This window comes from Pogona vitticeps, chromosome 5 (assembly GCF_051106095.1).
Source record: "Pogona vitticeps strain Pit_001003342236 chromosome 5, PviZW2.1, whole genome shotgun sequence".
In the NCBI taxonomy this organism is placed as follows: domain Eukaryota; kingdom Metazoa; phylum Chordata; class Lepidosauria; order Squamata; family Agamidae; genus Pogona; species Pogona vitticeps.
In genome coordinates this window covers 183163865-183180197 of record NC_135787.1, presented here as the reverse complement: position 1 = coordinate 183180197, position 16333 = coordinate 183163865, and the positions used below count along the sequence as shown (strand labels likewise).

Genomic DNA, 16333 nt, shown 5'->3' with positions numbered 1-16333 from the left:
GAAGCCACCAGCTGCCACCGCACTGATGGTGCGATTTCCCTAGCTGTCCCCATTTCCCCTGTCTATCATCACATTGCTTCCGCCCCGTGCATGTATCTCGTTACGACGACATTTTAAGACTTGTGTCATATGTGAGATCACACCCTCACTCCTGCCAACTGCTTCAACAGTCAAGATGTTAAGGTGCAAAATGCTTGTCATTTGTGCCAGCCTCAACGAATGCTGTCATCAGCTTTCAATCAAATTAAATTTACCCCTTGTTTCAAAACCCATCCTTTGCCTGCACTAATTAATCTCTTCTGTATGCTTCAGGCTATAAATAACTCAATAGATGCGATTTTAAAATGGGAAGGAATCAAGCAAGCAAAGCAAGCCTGGCAGTAAAGTTTTCCTCATATTATTTAATTTCTCTCTGCCCCCCACCGCCCGTTCTTTTTTGACAAATTTCTACATGAAGATAAGAACCTTGCCAGGATGCTGAATAGCTCTATCTCGGTCTGATGCGGCTTTAAACATATGGCTCTAAAATTCAGAACAGATCTATCATTTGGCCCAGTCCATATAATTGATTCATAAGTCAGCTGCATCAGGCAGCTTTTGATGGTATCTTTATAAATAGGTTGCCGTCTTCAAAAATGCCTGATGATATCTCTCATATTGACATGAAAGACATTTGGAGGTTGGAAGAGGCTATATAACTACAGGTGCACTCAGGCTAGGCAACGAGAGACGCTTGCTCCTGTGGAAATAAAAAATAAAACACATATAATCGTGTGCATGTGTGTGTTCCTTTATATTTATATCTGAAATATTTTTAGTAGGATTTTGAGCAACATACAGTATAGTCGTTTCATGATACTTAACATTCGGTATCAGGGTTGACCACTATCATTTTGGTGCCTGGAGTGTGTTTCAAGATGGCACCCATAGCTATCATCCCACACCCTCCATCTGCGGAACTTGACCTACTGCCGGTTGAATGACATTTCAACTCTGGTGATGGGCTAGAGATGTAAAATTTCTGAAAATTTCCATTTGTTCCAGAAAAAAAAAACCAACACTTTTCCCGCTGTTGTTTTGTCTGGGGGGAAAAATGAATTTTTAAGGAAAAGGTGTTGGTTTTTTTTCCCCCTGAAAAGAAAGGAAGTTTTCAGAGAGTTTTCATCTCTAGATGGGACAGCAACTTCTGCCACACTGGAGGTTGTCGGAGTAGAGATTCTAGGACAGTTCCTACGGCATAGACAGATCCATCTGCCCAAGTCTAGTTGCTGCCAGTGCTGGAAAGCATGGGGTCGTAACTCTCATTCTGAGCCACTGCTCTCCCCATATCACACCTAAACACAGACACTCTTCACAACATAGGTCCAGTTCTCTCCCTCTCCAACTTCCCTAAGGGAAACAAGTGGATATGGTGGCACTTCCAGGAGTAAGGGGCCACTTTATCCCCAAAGCTAGTTCCTTTTCTTGCCCTACACTCTGAGAAAATTCTGGAAGCTAAGGTGTGATGGGAAGAGTGATATCTGAGATGAGGCAATCTCAGAGCGATGCCTTGGTTCGGATGACTTCCTCAGAACTGGTATTCAAGAAAAGGAGCCATCCTTGAGGAGATATCCTCCTGGAAGCACGGCCACCTCCGCTTGCTTCTGTTATGACAGAACATGCTGCTAGGAAGTCAGAGGAGAAAGGGAATTTAATACATGCATGATGGCCCTGGGCATTGAGCAGAAGAATGGGGAACTGAGACATTTGTCACCCTACCACCCTGCTGCCTCAGTGGGCCTGATGATTAGGCCAGCCCTGCGGCTCCTCAGCATGTGTTTCAATGGATCAGAATGGCAGGGAGCTTCTGCTGCTTCACCTGTTGAACATCGGCTGCCTAAGGCAATACTTCAGGACTGTTTAATTGAAAGGTGTCCAGTGTAATACTGTACTTGCGTACGTCTTATCAGATAGTCATGGTAGGAATAAGGCTGAGAAACAGGAATGAGATGATAGCAGAGAGGCCAAAGGAGGGTGTACTGTGGATGTTTTGGCCTGGAGCTATCTAAAACCTGACCTTATAACATGCAAAAGCTGAAAAACAGCCCTGACAATCGCTTTGTGTTTGGGTGAAAAGTTGTCCTTTGCTATGTAATGCTTGGCATTCTTTTTTCTGCTGGCAATGCAGGCATGATATTGTGTAGCAATACTGGGCCATTTCCTGGCTTTTTATATGATGAATTCAGAAGCACAACATCCCACATTCATAAATCAGAGACTATTTTTTTTAAAAAATGGAATTCTCATCTAAGTCCTGTGGGTTTAACAGCCAATATCTTATTCAGGAAACATTGAGCAGAAGGGCAATGAAGTACATATTTCTCCTGCTCTGACAGGTTTCCTTTTCCTAGTCTGGTCTCATACTTATTGCATTACTAGTCACATGACCAGTCACATGATGGTGCAGCTGCCAGAAGCAGTGTTTACAATTACAGTGGTGCCTCGCATTACGACGTTATGTGAAATTAAAAAGCCCATAGAAATGCATTAAAACCCGATTAATGCATTCCTAGGGGTTTGAAACTCACCGTCCAGCGAAGATCCTCCATAGCGCAGCCATTTTCACTGCCTGTGAAGTGAGGAATCCGTCCCAGAAAAGAGCGGGGAGCCATGTTTTTTACCTGGCAGCCATTTTGAAACCGCCAATCAGCTGGCTGAAAATCATCGCTTTGCGAGAATCGGTTCCCGAAGCAGGGAACCAATAATCACAAAGTGAAATTCCCCCATAGGAAACATTGTTTTGCAATCGCTTTTGCAATCGCAAAACCTTCAACGTAAAGTGATTTTGTCATAAAATGGAGCGCTCGTAATGCGAGGTACCACTGTACATGCTTACCTTTCCGCCCCAAATACCATATTGTCTGGTGCATTTTCCTCTACAATGCACACTTGTAAAATACATTTTTTTGAGGTAAGAACGATGTAGAAACCTTGAAAAACTCTAATAACTTGTTATTCGTCATTTAGTCGTGTCCGACTCTTTGTGACACCATGGACCAGAGCACGCCAGGTCCTCCTGTCTTCCACTGCCTCCTGGAGTTTGGTCAAATTCATGTTGGTAGTTTTGATGACACTGTCCATCCACCTCATCCTCTGTCGTCCCCTTCTCCTCTTGCCTTCACACTTTCTCAACATCAGGGTCTTTTCAAGCAAAAATAACTTAGTAGAAGACTAAATTCCAATTTGCACTTTACTTTGGCACAGACTAACTTTAGGCGGGTCAGTTTATATTTGAATTCATGAAGTTATAACTCTTTAGCCAATTCTTCCTAAGTCTAGGAAACTTTTCCATTGTAGGAACTGTGTCAGGATGCACAGTAAGGTTTCTACTGTAGGCATTTTTTCTTTCTCTGATGCTTCACGTTTTGTTCTGAAATAGTATGAACCAGCGCAGACTTGGTGGAAGTCTTCTGGAACTCACGTTGTGATTGTCAGCAAGGGGAGAGGGGTGACTAGAATATAAACAGCACTACGGAAGATATGGGTTGACATGCTCCAGATGCGATGTTCAACAACATCACATCAGAATGGAGAATGGCATTAAATCTGAAGAGGGAAAATTCTAAACATGGCCAACATAAGTGTTGATGTAATGTGTTGAACAGCATAACAACTGGGAAATAGTTTTATTAAATCATACCCAACAGTCCTTTTTCATTTTCATCATGGCAGCTGATGTGGATATTTTGAATTTTTAGAACTGTCCCGTCGTCTTAATTCACTTGAATATGGAAATCCATTTCCTGTTGGCAGTGCAGCATGGCTATAATTATAGAACTCAAGAGGAATTAGGCTATGTGCCAAGTAGACATGGGTAGTGGAGGACAAGAACATTGTCTAAAACAACTAAATGACAGGACAGCAACGGATAGGCTTCGCCCCCTCTCCACAGCAAATCTCATAATACATTGATCATTTTCTGAGCTGTCACGGAGAATTCTTAGGGAAAAAAATGCAGAAAAACTTCTGACTCCGGAGCTTTTCTGGAACCCTCTGTGCAACTTCTTCCCCAGAAAAACAAAAATTGAAGTTGGTCTAACAGTAAGGGCCAGAGAGACTTCCTACTCCCCATCTATTGAGGTCTGTTGGAAGACATAGGCAATTTGGGTATTTTCCTAATTCGGTCAGTTGGTTCAGAAGGCAGAGGAACCCTCCACTCCCAAACACTCTCTAGAAAGATGAACGGCTGGCGAAATCAGTACGAACCTGAACTTTGGAGGCGGTTTGGCTCAATTCATATGGGGCAGGGCGGAGAGAGGTTCAGTTTCTAAACATGGTAAGCAACGTGGCAGATGTTGGTGGGCAACTGTTCCAAAATGCACGTTGACTCTCAGAAGTTACAAAAGCAGTTCCAGCTATCGTTTCTAAGAAGCATTTAATTAGCCGTCAAATTTTATTTAGTAGGTAAAAAGGTAAAAGTAAAGGTTCCCCTTGACATTTAGTCCAGTCGTGTCCAACTCTAGGGGGCGGTGCTCGTCCCCATCTCCAAGCCATAGAGCCAGTGTTTGTCCGAAGACAGTTTCCGTGGTCACGTGGCCAGCGCGTCTAGACATGGAACACCGTTACCTTCCCACCAAGGTGGTACCCATTTATCTATTTGCATTTTTACATGCTTTCAAACTGCTAGGTTGGCGGGACCTGGAACAAGCGACGGGAGCTCACTCCGTCACGTGGATTCAATCTTACGACAGCTGGTCTTCCGACCTTGCAGCCCGGAGGCTTCTGCAGTTTAACCCACAATGCCACCACATGTCTGCAGCGCCACCATATCCCTTTTAGGATGTTATTTAGCAGGTACCATTCAGTAAATTTTAAAGTCAATGCAAATGTGTTCTTGTCTTTGTAGCCTTCCTAGTTGTGAAGAAAATGGTATTCACAGTCACAAAAATGAGGAATTGTTGCTCAGTCTATACACAAAACTATGGCATCAAAAGAGGCCCTTTGGCTAGTTACAGTTTCTCCATCCTTCCACAAACACTATGCTAAGTAAGAATGGTACAGTTCTTTTTCAGTTTTTTTCAGACTTCATTACAGAGAAAAGCTTTCAATCTGAAACTAAGGAATGTCAACACTTAAAGGGAAAAACTTTATGGATTCTTTGCTGAAGATCTCTTGTGAGGGAGACTTTTTGTCCTATTTATTGCTTGGATCACTCACACCCTCTAGTGGGTCACCAAATGATTGCACCTGATTATTAACCTGGTTGACACTCAGGTTTGAATCTTACTGCATGTTTGAAATGACCAGCGCATTGCTTCAGGAAAAAATAAATAAAAGAACTTCAGTCCCTTTTTAAAAATAAAAAATAAATCAGTCAGGGTAGCAGATGGGAGCTGTGTTGCGAAATCCACAAACCACAGATTTTGTTTTGAAACAAAATTTATTCTCAGAATTGTTTTCAAAGGTGTAGCCTTGATATTCTGCTTCAACGTGTATCACAAACAAGAAAAATGAATGTATTGAGGCACTTTTACCAGATTTTTTTTCCTTGTGAGGTTTTGGGGATTACAATCCACTCAGAGAAGTTGCTCCTCAGGCAAACTGCGTGTGAGGAACTGGATTGCAGTCCAAAAAAACCCCTCACACAGACACAAATATGTTATTATGAAAGGTTCTAAGATACTTCCCCCCATACGTCTCCGAGTCAGACATTCTGACTGGAAGAACTAGGTCTGTGCAGTGACAAAGCTGTAAATATGGAAAATAGAGTAAATATAGTGGGAAAACAGGGTTATCTGTGCATTTTCAAGGCGACCACGAGGTACAGCCTGGAACTAAACCTGTTAGGATAAAAAAGACACCATGCACTTAAAAGAAAAATGGTTCTCCATTGATTGCCTTTCCTCTGTGCTCTTCTGGAGTAGTATTTCAGGGTTCTGTAAGGCTTAATTGAGACTAGTGCAAGGAAACACAAATGGAGAAACAAAAATGGAATAATGTATTCTCAAAGGCTTTCATGGGTGAGATCTGATGGTTGTTGTGGTTTTTTCGGGGTTTGCCAGCCACAGAGACTGGCGAAACGACAGGAGGAACAACCTTCAGAATACGGCCAAAGAGCCCGAAAAACCCACAACAACCAAAAAAATGGAATAGCTTGTCAGAGGCATTCCCTCCCACATTAGACGAAAGGGTCAGCATGCTTAAAACATGGAAAGGAAAGAAGGTGAAAGAGATACCTGAAAAACTCACAGGAACAAATGACATGCGATTTTTTTTTCACTGTGCACATCCCTAGTACACATCACCCTTCCAATATGGCTGCACCATCAATGTTTATCAATGGAAGGCGGATAAATTATTTCATGGGCTGGTTCACTCCCATACAGCAGGTGCCCCCTTGTGAAGTTTTTATTTATCCACTTGATACCTTATTCTTAAAATTCAGAAGATACGAACTCCTCACATTTTCCAGATATTATCAGCCAGGTGGGGTGGAACAAGTCACCATCTATTAGGAGGATGAGTTTACAGCCAAAGTTAATGACTTGGCTTTTCCCCTCAGACTAGAGTGAAGTCCATTTCCTTTTCCATTTTGTTTCTCCTTGGTCTTTCCCCTCATCTGAAGCCCTCAGACGGTGTTTCACCTCATGAACAGAAGCAATCTCCTTCTCTTCTTCCAGCGGTGCTGTTATCAGAGGAGCCCCTCCACCTCAGAAGAAAGGCGTTCGCTATCTGTTTTTGATTACCTTGTTAGTGGCCTATTCAGCTGAGCCCCAGGGATACACACTGTTATCTCTTGGGTCTTATGTGGCAAACTTTGGCTGACTGAATTGCTCGGGTGCCTTTCTGAAAGTTTCAACAGCTCTTTCCCATCTCTCTAGAATGCAAAGGCCAGGATCTAGTAAATCCTGTAAAATGTGAGTAGATAAATAGGTACCACCACGGTGGGAAGGTAACGGTGTTCCGTGCCTAAGTCATGCTGGCCACGTGACCAGGGAAACTGTATTCGGACAAACGCTGATTCTACGGCTTGGAGACAGGGATGATCACCACACCCAAGAGTCAGACACGACTGGTCTAAATGTCAAGGGGAACCTTTACCTTTACCTCACTCCTAAAGAGAGAGGGAAGGAAGGTGGCATGCAGCCTTCTGCTCCTTCTTCTGTGGTTGGTGCACTATCACATTAGTTACCAGCTCCACATTCTCCTCCACTCCTCTGTATATGAGGGAGTGAATGACTGAAAGTAATGTTGGCCTAACTTCCTCTTCTTCTGGTGCATCAGGGACTGCCTGGATGCATGTGTGATGTGGGCATAGCAGCCCTGATGTCCTGGGGTGCACATGTTTCCTGGCCACAGATCAACAAGAAGAAAGAAGCCCATATTGGCTCCTATTAAGGAATGTGATAACTCTGTTCATGTCATTTCCATTATTTGCCCAGGCTCCCAGTGGCATCATTGGTCTTCTATAGCAGTGGTCCCCAACCTTGGGCCTCCAGATGTTCTTGGACTACAACTCCCAGAAATCAATGTGACAAACCCAGACCTACTGGGATATGCCACAGTTTCACTAAGCTGCCACCAACCATTCCCTGTAATGAGTCACACAGACCAGGAATGGATTTTTAACAAATAAAGGAATAAGGTTTATTTAAACAACACACAGGGAAAATAAAATGATCAAGTGAATAAGATACAGTAACGTGGCTTAGTCTCAATCATACATACACCAGTTTGGTTCACACAGAACACTTAACTTGAAGCACAGACCCTGAACCTATCAGTTCTGGCTAACCATACAGACACCTGAACCTATCAGGTTGGTACTGACTGATACACAGTAGTACCCTGTCTGACACACAGACTCCCACACCAGCTTCTTCTCTCAGCTTCTCCAACTCCTAAACTTCTCCACACACGCTCCATATATATACAGTACAGCCCCTCCTCCTGATGTCCCGCCTTTCACTCCCCATAGGATGGAACTTTCCCTCCAAACCCATGACAGACAGGTAACATCAGTGCTGTATGTAACAGTCTTCACCATCATCTCTGCTGGCCAGGATCTCTGGGAGTTGAAGTCCAAGAACATCTGGAGGCCCAAGGTTGGGGACCACTGCTCTATAGGATTCTGAGCCTTTTTACAATCCACTGTATTTCATGTACATTTTTAAATTATACACAATTTGTACACATTCTTCACAGGCACTTCTGCATTTCCCTCCATTAATTAGATTGTGTCTACCATGCACATTTTCCAAATGTATACATTTTAGTCATGCCCATTTTACAAATCTGTGCATAGTTTTTCATGCAGACCACCCAAATATGGGGCCCATGGGGCCCTCCAGGTGTTCAGTCTAGGACAGTGGTTTCCAACCTCAGGTCCCCAAATGCTCTTTGACTAAAATTCAGAGAAGCCAGCTAGCCAAAATTTCTGGGAGTTGGGAACCACTGCCCTAGACTAAACATCTGAATGAACTCCTAAGAAGCAATACCATTATTTTGCTCTTGTTTCAGGATCAGCTGATGCACACATTAAATAAATGGGCAACACTCACCTTCTCCTCACACAGATCTTTATCTTGCTGGTCCAACTATTTATTCTTGGAGCTTTGTTAATAGAGCTGAGATAATTTCTCTGTTAGGGCTTTCCCGTCATCTATTAGAAGGCACACAGATCACAGATTGCTTTGCTCTGCTTGTCTAGATCTGCAGAATGGATAAACATCTTGCATACCAACTTGAGACAGTCAGTTCTAATATGGAGATGGTGGTGCTAACAACTAATAGACCATGCAGAAATCGATAGCACTATTTAAAGGACTCTCGTCCAGGAAGAGCCAACCAGTAGTCAAAAGGCCTTTGTTCATCCTAGTTTTATTTGTTTATTTTATTTATTTACAATATTTTTTATTCTGCCTTTCTCCTAAGAAAGAAGCCCAGGCAGCTTACGTCATTAAAACACAATATAAAATCTGACAACGGCGAAGTATCCAAATACAAAATGAATTAATAACATTAGGTATATGTTAGGTAATGTGTTACCAGTGATGACAAACCTCGACAGCATCTTAAAAAGCAGAGACATCACCTTGCCAACAAAAGTCCGAATAGTCAAAGCTATGGTTTTTCCAGGAGCGATGTACGGAAGTGAGAGCTGGACCATAAAGAAAGTTGACCACTGAAGAATTGATGCTTTTGAATTGTGGTGCTGGAGGAGACTCTTGAGAGTCCCCTGGACTGCAAGAAGAACAAACCGATCCATTCTAAAGGAAATCAAGCCTGAGTGCTCACTGGAAGGACAGATCCTGAAGCTGAGGCTCCAATACTTTGGCCATCTCATGAGAAGAGAAGACTCCCTGGAAAAGACCCCAATGTCGGGAAAGTGTGAAGGCAAGATGAGAAGGGGATGATAGAGGACAAGATGGTTGGACAGTGTCACCGAAGCAACCAACATGAATCTGAGTCAACTCCGGGAGGCAGTGGAAGACAGGAGGGCCTGGTGTGCTCTGGTCCATGGGGTCACGAAGAGTCGGACATGACCAAACAACTAAACAAAATGTGTTACCAAAACGGACTTGGAAGGAACAAAATGCAAACCATCTCTTTTTAAAACTTCTCCTAGGCAGTCTGTCTAGGAAAATCCTGCCTGAAGAGAAAGGTCTTCATGTGCTTGCAGAAGGACAGCAACATTGGGACCCAGCTGCACTTGCATGAGATGGAATTCCAGAGTCTAGGAGCAGCGACAGAGAAGGCCCTCTCCCATGTTCCCACCAAGTGCACCTGTGAGGATGGTGGAACCAAGAGAAAGGCCTCCCCTGATGGTCCTAATACCTGGGCAGGCTCATAATGGGATCTTTGAGATAACTCAGACCCAGGCCATTTAGGGCTTTATAGGTTCAAAACTCCTTATCTGCAGGGAATGGGTTCCAAGCCCTCCTACTTTGCAGATTCTGGAAAGAGCAGACATAAAAACCTTATATATATCATAGTCTCTGGTTCCCTCTAGTGGCCAGTTCTGATAGTACATGTTAGAAACATGTATTTCTGGGTTTTTTTAAATGTAATATTTTCAGATAGCAGATAAATGAAACTGTGCGCATTGATCTCACAGATGCAGCAGTCCTACTTTTTGGTCATTTTACTTTTCATCTCCAGATCTAGAATGAATCTTGCAGTACATAATTGCTGGAACTGGAATGCTTATTTTTCTATAATTCTTACATTTCACCCTGTGAGCTCAAGATTGCATATATAATTCTTCCCTTTCTTTCACAACAAAGAGTCCCATCCCTGTTGGCTATCAATTATAGCCCACCAGGGGAAAGAAGGAGGGCATAGTTTTTATCCTATTTAAATATAAATATGCTTGCTGTATAAATATAGCAAGCATATTTATATTTACCAGCCCCTTATACAATAGTTTGTGGATTCTTCTGCCTATTTATTTGACTGTGTTTAAACCATAACATTTTCCTTCCAGATCTGCTTCAATGAGCCTTTCGACACCTGGTGCGGATTTCAAGTTTTCAATCAAGCTCCAGCTGAAATACATTTTTTAAGAAGTTCCAAGTATCCCCGCAATCATTCCATCCAATTCAAGGAGATAAGCAAATGGTCCATAAGCATTCACTCTTTTAATCAGACTCACACACCCATGATTCAATTTCTTTCTCTGTAGGCATCTCCTGCATTCTCCCATTCACCGCTTTATCAGAAAACTTGAATTCTGACACTTAAACCCCAGTTCCTTGCATGCGTCCCTCGGGTATGTTAAAATGATTATCTTGTCCAGAAGAAAAAGTCTTCAATTACCTGGAAATCCTAGATAAAGCAAAGTGAGGTTTTTATGAGTTCTCACTCTTTTTGTTGTGATGTGAGATTTCCTGCTTCCTCCTGGGCCAATGGTTTCTCAAACATTCTGCCTTCGGAAAAAAAAACACTGTTCCTCATTGGCACAGAATAGAGGAATTGTAAAAATCTAGACCTGGAAGGAGCCCCAAGGCTTGCTTGAGTCCAAACCTTTCTCAAAGCAAGAAGCCCACAAGCTAAAGCATCAGCATCTAAACTGTTTAAAACCCTCCAGAATCCTCTAAGGAAGTCCCCCTCGGTGTCAAGCAACTTGTAACTGTCAGAGAGTTCTTCTTAATACTTGGCTAAAACTCCTTTCTTGTAATAGGAAGGTATAATTTTGGTTCCCAACTTTTGGAACAGCACTAAGCAAGTTTGCTTCATCTTCTGTAGGGCAGTCATTCAAATCTGTTTGATCACCTGTCAAGCTCCTGTTCCAGGTTAAACATGACTTAACTCTTTCAGTTGTTCATCAGAGGGCCTGGTTTGCAGAGAAAAAGAGACTTCACCTATACCAGGGGATCATTACAGTTGTAGAGGATTCTCAGAAGAGCCCGTGTTCTGAGGTATCCACTCAAGTGAAATGCAATATGTCACCTCACCTGAAATGTTCTGGGACTTGACTCCTAATTTTTGGCTTGCTCCTTGGTCTGACCCTTGCACTAGCAACAACAAGTTGCTAAGAAATAATAACAACAGCAATAATTATAATTTATTCCTGAGAAATAATAATGATGATGATCAGATCTTGAACTGGTAAGAAGAAATGCTACACTTTATCTTAGCCAAAAGTCTGAGAAGTGATAGCACAACATCATCAGAGCTACAAAAATGGCAAGAATAGGAACAGCATATTATATACCTAGTTATATAATGTATAACAAGGTATATAATATGTATACCTTGTATACATGTATATGTACCTTGTTTACATTTAACAAATACTTAGTCGTTTTTGGTAAAAACTTGTGTCTGTTATATAATAATAATAATAATAATAATAATAATAATAATAATAATAATAATAATAATAATAATAATAATAATAATAATAATAATAATAATAATAATAATAATAATAAGCACAATAAGCACAATAAGCACAATAAGCACAATAAGCATAAGTCTTTACTGGTTTGTAAATGGTTTCTTTTTTATGATAAAAGCTTTATAATTAGCAATCCAGACATTGATTTTCAGCCATTACCAATTTCTCTATAATGATTATTGCTTCCATAATCGCTTTTGCTACAGTATACTAACATAGATTAAGCAGCCCTTTACTACTGAGCAGCTTCATTAGCTAGAGGCACAGGCAAAAATTGGGATAGCTCAGAAGTTCAGTTGAGCATTACTTAGAAGTTGAAAATGGATTGTAAAAAAAGGGGGGGGTCTTCTGAAGGCATCGCTGTTAAAAATGCTGTCAAAAGAAGATGATTTCAAAAATCCCAGTTTGTGCTCCCCTCGTTCAAAGAACTGCTAGATAGCTCAGTGGCTTAGGTCTCTGGCTGCAGACCTAGAGGTTGGGAGTTCAGTTCCCCCCTGTGCCTCCTTGACAGGAGCTGGCATCGATGATCCATAGGGTCCCTTCCAGCTCTGCAGTTCTAAGGGTATTATGAAAGAAAACACAAAATCATCTTACTAGCTTTGGGCTGAACCTTGTAAGATGATGTGCAGTGTTCTAGTCCTATCCTTTTGTGATCCAGAGTTCATGGTTGTATCTTATTCATCTACCATTTACCAAGAAAAGGGATCGACACTGCCTCCCCCAACTTGCTCTCTGCCCAAAGGCACAAAGGCCAGCCTTTTGTTTGGTAGATCCATCAGTGCCGAAGGAATGACATCCCTCCCACAGAAAGCCAGGTTGTCCTTCCACAAGCAGGCAAAGGCCTTTCTCTTCAGACCAGCTTCTCCTTTTTATTTGCTGCTGAAAATTAGAAGCTCTAGTCCCAGAACAGGAGCTTTCCTAGACTTTGGCTGGACAGAATTGACAGACAGGTGAGAAAGAGAATCTGCTGGTTAGGGGAATTCTAGGATCTGTGGCCCAAACAAGTAACTTCTTCAAGCGCCAGGCTGTCTAATACTGTGGATGTCATCTCAAAATATGGAACTGCGCTGGGAACCAGATGCACAGCTGCAATTGTCCCTTTGCCTCTGTCAGTTCCTGACACTGCACCTGACTGGATTGGGCTATGACAGCCACCTTGTTCTATTGACAGGTAGCATGCATTCCAGACAGAACGATTTAACCTAGAAATGGTTTTCTGCAGTAACACATTGTGTTAACACTTCTGTCAGTCTTCAAAGTGCTTAGAAAACTATGCTCAGGTGGGAACATCTTGATCTACACTGGTGGTGACAGACACCAGCATAAACATGAATAATCAATGGTGCAGCAATTTCTGCCGCGAAGCCTCAGCAAAATAAATAGAAGAGAACACGTCTCTGTCTATTTCTAGGTTTAGCAGAACCAGGACACGGAAGAAGTACAGAGGTATTTGAGATTGACGGACTGCATTGGGGGGGCACTCCCCTGAAATTCTGGTCCTTGAGCTACTTTGTTTGAGGTGTGAGGTTAGTGCTCATTTGATGTTAGCACAATGGACCTCTGCTTCTTCTACTTCTGAAGCCAACCTTGTGGATCTCCCCAGAGGTCCAAAATCCTATTACAAAGAGATGCAGATGTGTGGGCAACTGGGAGCAAAAGTAACTTGCCCATTAAGTTCTTGTTTGCCCTTCTCTACAAGGGAAGGACACTGCTGATCATCCTATGACTTCCTTCTCTTATGCAATTGTGTCATGGGTCTCAAGCAATGGTTCCCACCTTGGGTCCCCAGGTATTTTTGGACTAAAAACTCCCAGAAGCCTTTTCCACTAGCTGTGCTGGCTAGGAGTTCTGGGAGTTGTAGTTCAAGAACACCTGCGGGCTTAAGGTAGGGAACTACTGGTCTAAAGCAAAGATGAGAAGCTCCCAATAGATCTCAACATCTTCCTAGACCTCAGTGGACCCCACTCGTCTTTTTTTCCCTCCTCCCAAAAGCTGGCAGTGACAAAAGATCAGTTCTATGTTTGAAAAAAAGAAAAAGAAAGACTATATATCAAATTAAAAGAAATCAGGGCAAAATAGTCTTTAAAAGAGCAATCACACTGCCTGAAGTCTTCTGTAGGAATGATTCACCATCTTTAGATTAACTTCTTTACAGAGGGTCAGTCTTTGATGACCTGGGAGCCATACTGGGCAATTATGCTGTGCAATATATGGTCTGCAGATCAGATCAAGCTTCATACGGTCATAGACCAATATCCAAACGTACAAATAAATGTACAAAAACAGTAAAACTCATATATAAAACATGTACTTGGTTAAAAAACAGTAAAACACACATATACAACATGTACTAAGTTTAAAGCTTTCTAACAAAGTAATACATTATACTACCTTAGCTTCCCATTCAGATTCCCACTAATAACTAAAATCAAGTAATTTTTAAAACCTTCCTTTCACAGATTTTAACAGCAGATGCAAGAAATTTTGCCACATTCTACCAGATATCTATATTGCATCCAGACAGCAATAAAAGCATATAAAAAGCCTCAGAGTGCCCAGGGAATAATTTTAGATGAGGTTCAATAAAATTCCTCTGAATTCCAACATAATAATGACAGTACAGGGGAACATGCATAACTGTTTTTATTGCACCCAAATTACAAGAACATCTATGTTGACAGTATGAAATTTTCTTATAAGGTAAGGTAAAGGTTCCCCCTGACATTTAGTCCAGTCATGTCTGACTCCAGGGGGTGGTGCTCATCCCCATTTCCAAGCCAGCGTTTGTCCGAAGACTGTTTCCATGGTCACGTGGCCAGCGCGACTAGACACAGAACGCTGTTATCTTCCCACCGAGGCGGTACCTATTTATCTACTCTCATTTTTACATGCTTTTGAACGGCTAGGTTGGCAGGAGCTGGGACAAGCGACGGGAGCTCACTCCGTTGCATGGATTCGATCTTACGGCTTTTTTAAATGGATGTTCTTATACTTCCCTTCTATTACTGCTGATGGTAATGCATTTAATCGGGCAAGGGTAAAGGCTCTATGATATTTGGGTATTAACAGTGAGTAAAGGTAGTTACCTGATTTAAAAAGGCAGTAGCACTTTATCCAAAGAAATACTATTTGATACTGCTCCCAAATCATGTCCTCTCTCCACCTCCAGGATGTGTTGTTTAAGAGCTTGGTTTGCAGCAATCATACCCCAAATATATTATATTGCCCTCCAAAAATCCATAAGATCTAAGCTTGACTAGTAGAACATCCTTCCAATTTGACTGATAATTTTCCTGTAATATTAGAGAGGTCAAACGTCTTGGGAAGAAAATTAGTTTCGGCCAGAAGCTAAAGATGGCAACTTTCAGGAAACATACCTCTAGCTATAGAGCTGCATTAGGAACCCCACATGGTACAGTATATATGGTCTGCAAGACGCAAACACCTCTAATCCTTGGTCTAAGCATCCCCATTAGTCATCACTATAATGTTTTCTTAAAAATCATCAAGGAATATGCATTCTACAATACTGATAAGCAAGTTACTCCCTTACCCAACCTGTCAAATCCTAATTATTTTATTAATGATATAGTATGTAGAAAGTATTTGGTTACGATTACAAAGAAGCAGCAGTATCATATATATATGAGGTGCTAACTATGATGTTGAAAGTAGAACTTGTGCAGTTTGTAGGTATGAGATACAACTTGTGCAAGATTCATTTCATAGATACTGTACCTCTGTAAAAGCATGGCATACACAAACAGAACAGATTAAATATTTTTTACTACTTCTAGTGAGGGGAAAACTGATCAACTAAATTTGGAAGTCTTTTACTGCTGTGAAAGCACAGGAGGAGGGTCAGGAGAAGGAGTGATGACAACCTTATATTAACAAATAGATTTCTAATAAAGTACAGTTGTGCCTCACAAGATGATTGCCTCACGGGACGAAAAACTCATAAGATGATTGGTTTTTGTGATCGCTATGGTGCCTCGCAAGACGGTTTTTTCTATGACCATGCTTTGCAATACTTTTTTTTATATACCGATGCCTTGCAAAATCAATAAATTTCATTTGTCTTGCAAGGTTCCCATAGGGAACCTCGCAAGACGATTTTTTCGTGGAACGAATTATAATCGTCTTGCGAGGCACCACTGTAATAGAAAGAATGTGGTCTTTAAGATGAAACGAGAAATGGATCACTGTAGACAGAACTGATGTTGAGCCTGCAGAACAGAAGACTTCTTAGACTGTTAACAATTATGTGCTGTCAAGTCAACTCCAAGTTAGGATGACTCTTCCCAAGGTTTTTACATATGAAGTACTCAGACGCAGTCTACCAGTCCCTCCATCTGTTGGCAATCTGGGCTTGTACAGCTCGTCCAAGGATGTACAGGCAAACTCTTCTCCTGGAGGCACAGTGGGGAACCAAACCTCTGACTCCTGGCA

General features: G+C 41.8%; 1 pseudogene; it reads right to left on the bottom strand.

The window, feature by feature from the left end:
* Positions 1-11461: 11461 nt before the first annotated feature.
* Positions 11462-11638, bottom strand: LOC140707900 (U2 spliceosomal RNA; annotated as a pseudogene).
* Positions 11639-16333: the final 4695 nt, after the last annotated feature.